The sequence below is a fragment of the Triticum dicoccoides genome, chromosome 1B, assembly GCF_002162155.2.
Source record: "Triticum dicoccoides isolate Atlit2015 ecotype Zavitan chromosome 1B, WEW_v2.0, whole genome shotgun sequence".
NCBI classification, from domain to species: domain Eukaryota; kingdom Viridiplantae; phylum Streptophyta; class Magnoliopsida; order Poales; family Poaceae; genus Triticum; species Triticum dicoccoides.
Window position 1 is genome coordinate 677,523,176 of NC_041381.1, and position 4,031 is coordinate 677,527,206.

Sequence of the window (4,031 nt, forward strand, 5' to 3'; positions counted from 1 at the left end):
GCTAAGCCTCCGAGTGAGAGGAAGACTCATCACCCGGTAGGATTTTAACACTTAGGCGAGCACTGGGCTGCAGCTAAGCCTCCGAGTGAGAGGCAGACTCATCACTCGGTAGGATTTTTAACACTTAGTCGAGCACTGGGCTGCAGCTAAGCCCCTGAGTGAGAGGCAGACTCATCACTCGGTAGGATTTTTAACACTTAGCGAGCACTGGGCTGCAGCTAAGCCCCCGAGTGAGAGGCAGACTCATCACTCGGTAGTATTTTTAACACTTAGGCAAGCACTGGGCTGCAGCTAAGCCCCTGAGTGAGAGGCAGACTCATCACTCGGTAGGATTTCTATCGATTTGCTTCAAGAGAAGCAGATCCATGGCTAAGGTAATGTACACAAAATAAACAAACAACAACCATTTGGAAGCAGCAAATTATGTCTTTTGATAGTTAAGCTAAAAGGTATTCCTTATTACATATGATCGGTCTAAAGCATCTAAGAATAGAAAGGGCGGAGCAGATCTGCATTCTAGGCGCATGGCTCATCTTTGTTGTGTTCGACATCGAAGAGGCGATATGCTCCATTGTGGAGCACCTTGGTGATGATGAAAGGGCCTTCCCAAGCGGGGGCGAGCTTGTGTGGCTTTTGCTGATCCACTCGGAGGACCAAGTCCCCCTCCTGGAACGCATGACCCCTTACGTTCTTGGCTTGGAATCGACGTAAGTCTTGCTGATAAATGGTCGACCGGATCAAGGCAATCTCTCTTTCTTCCTCCAAGAGGTCGACTGCATCTTGTCGAGCTTGCTCTGCCTCTTCTTCTGAGAAGAGTTCGACTCGGGGAGCATTGTGGAGCAAATCGCTCGGCAAAACGGCTTCGGCTCTGTAGACTAGAAAGAATGGAGTCTGTTCAGTCGACCGATTGGGGGTTGTCCTCAGTCCCCAAAGCACCGATGGAAGTTCATCGACCCAAGCCCCTGCCGCATGCTTGAGGTCATGCATTAATCGAGGCTTCAGCCCTTTGAGAATCAATCCATTCACCCGTTCCGCCTGTCCATTCGACTGGGGATGGGCGACTGAAGCGTAATCGACCCTCGTGCCTTGGGAGGCACAAAAAGCTTTGAACTCTTCCGAATCAAAATTTGAGCCGTTATCTACGATGATACTATGTGGGACGCCATATCTGAATATAAGCTCTCTGATGAAACTCACAGATGTGGTTGCTTCAAGGCTCTTGATGGGCTTGGCCTCGATCCATTTGGTGAACTTGTCGACTGCTACCAGCACATGAGTAAATCCACTCCTGCCTGTCCTCAAGGGTCCAACCATGTCCAGTCCCCAAACGGCGAAAGGCCAAATGAGCGGAATAGTCTTCAGAGCTGACGCAGGTTTGTGGGACATGTTGGAATAAAACCGACAGCCTTCACACTTGTCCACTATTTCCTTTGCCATGTCGTTGGCGTGTGGCCAGTAAAACCCGGCTCAGTATGCTTTGGCTACGATGGTCCGAGAGGACGCATGGTGACCACAGGTCCCCAAGTGAATATCAGTGAGGATCATTCGACCTTCTTCTGGCGTGATGCACTTCTGGCAGGCTCCAGTTACACTTTCCCTGAACAACTGTCCCCTTATTACAGTGAAGGCTTTAGACCGTCGGACGATCTGTCGAGCCTCTTCTTCATCCTCTGGGAGTTCCTTCCTAAGGATGTATGCAATGTATGGCACTGTCCAGTCGGGCGTAATGACCAAAACCTCCAAGATTAAGTTGACCACGGCTGGTATTTCGACTTCAGTCGGATCCGTGGCGCTCTTGGGCTGTGGTGACTCTTCGGTGAAAGGGTCTTCCTGAACTGAAGGCGAATGGATATGTTCCAGAAACACATTTCGGGGAATAGCTTCTCTCTTGGAACCTATCTTGGCCAGCTCATCTGCAGCTTGATTTTTCAGTCGGGGCACATGGTGGAGCTCCAAACCTTCAAACCTCTTCTCTAACTTTCTCACTTCATTACAATAACCTATCATGGCTGGACTCCTGACATCCCATTCCTTCACCACTTGATTAACCACCAAATCTGAGTCGTCGAAGACCATGAGACGACGGACGCCGAGTGAAATGGCCATACGCAACCCGTATAGAAGTGCTTCATATTTGGCTTCATTATTGGAGGAATCAAAATGAATCTGGAGAACGTAACTAAGCCTGTCTCCGTGGGGGGATACTAAAACTACCCCAGCACCTGAACCATTCAGCATCTTGGAGCCATCAAAAAACATAGTCCAATGCTCCGAGTGAACTTGAGTCGGCAATTGCTGCTCAATCCACTCGGCCAGAAAATCTGCAATTGCTTGGGACTTGATGGCCTTCTTTGCGTCGAACTTGATATCCAAAGGGAGGATTTCAATCGCCCATTTGGCCACTCGACCAGTTGCATCTCTGTTGTTCAGAATTTTGCATAGAGGCGCATTGCTGACGACTGTAATGGAGTGGTCAGAGAAGTAATGCGCAACTTTTTTCATGGTCATATATATTCCATAGACAAGCTTTTGATAATGCGGGTATTGCTGCTTGGACGGAGTCAAAACTTCAGAGAGATAATAGACTGGGCGTTGAACCTTGTAGGCTTTTCCTTCTTCCTCCCGTTCGACCGTGAGCACCATACTGACAACTTGTCCAGTGGCTGCAATGTAGAGCAGTAAAGGCTCTTTACTGATTGGCGCAGCAAGCACCGGCTGGGTGGAAAGTAGGGTTTTGAGCTCTACAAACGCTGCTTCAGCTTCATCAGTCCACTCAAACTTATCAGACTTTTTCATCAATCGGTAAAGAGGCAAAGCCTTTTCATCGAGACGAGAAATTAATCGACTCAGGGCGGCCAAACAACCAGTCAGCTTCTGAATGTCATGCACTCGCACGGGGCGTTTCATTCGGAGGATGGTATCAACTTTCTCTGGATTTGCGTCGATCCCTCGTTCGGAAATGAGAAAACCGAGTAACTTTCCCTCTGGAACTCCAAACGTGCATTTTGATGAGTTAAGCTTGATATCGTACCTTCTCAGGTTGGCAAAGGTTTCTGCAAGGTCATTCAATAGGTCGGAACCTTTGCGAGACTTGACCACGATGTCATCCATGTACGCTTCCACATTCCGACTGATTTGAGTGAGCAAGCACTTCTGAATCATTCTCATAAATGTGACTCAGGCATTTTTCAAACCAAAAGGCATGGTGACATAGCAAAAGCACCCAAACGGGGTGATGAAGGCTGTTTTTATTTCATCGGGACCATACAGTCGGATCCGATGGTATCCGGAATACGCATCTAAGAAAGACAATCGCTCACACCCCACAGTCGAATCAACAATCTGATCGATGCGAGGGAGAGGGAAATGATCTTTCGAGGAGGCCTGATTGATATGCTTGAAATCAATGCTCATACGAAGTGAATCATCCTTTTTAGGAACCATGACTACATTGGCTAACCACTCGGAGTGGTAGATTTCATGGATGAACTCTGCTGCCAACAGTCGAGCTACTTCCTCGCCGATTGCTTTCCTCTTCTGCACGGTAGACCGCCGAAGGTGCTCTTTGACGTGTTTTACTTTTGGGTCGACACGCAAGCGGTGCTCGGCCAGTCCCCTGGGCACACCTGGCATGCCAGAAGGTTTCCATGCAAAGATGTCCCAGTTCTCATGAAGGAACTGGACGAGCGCTTCTTCCTATTTGCTGTCGAGTGTCGTTGATATATGAGTCGGTGCAGCACTGGGATCCGTCGAGTGAATATGCACTGGCTTCATCTCACCAGTCGATTGGAATGCAGAATCTATGGCAGGCTTCTTGGATCTCAGCAAATCACTCGGATCTGCACTCTTCTGATATTCTTGAAATTCAACTACTGCCATTTGTTCATCGGCGATCTTGGAACCTTTCTGGAAACATTCCTCAGCCTTCTGCCGGTTGCCCGTAATCGTGATCACACCTTTGGGCCGGGCATTTTCAGTTTGAGATACACATAACATGGTCGAGCCATAAAGCGGGCATAGGCTGGCCTGCC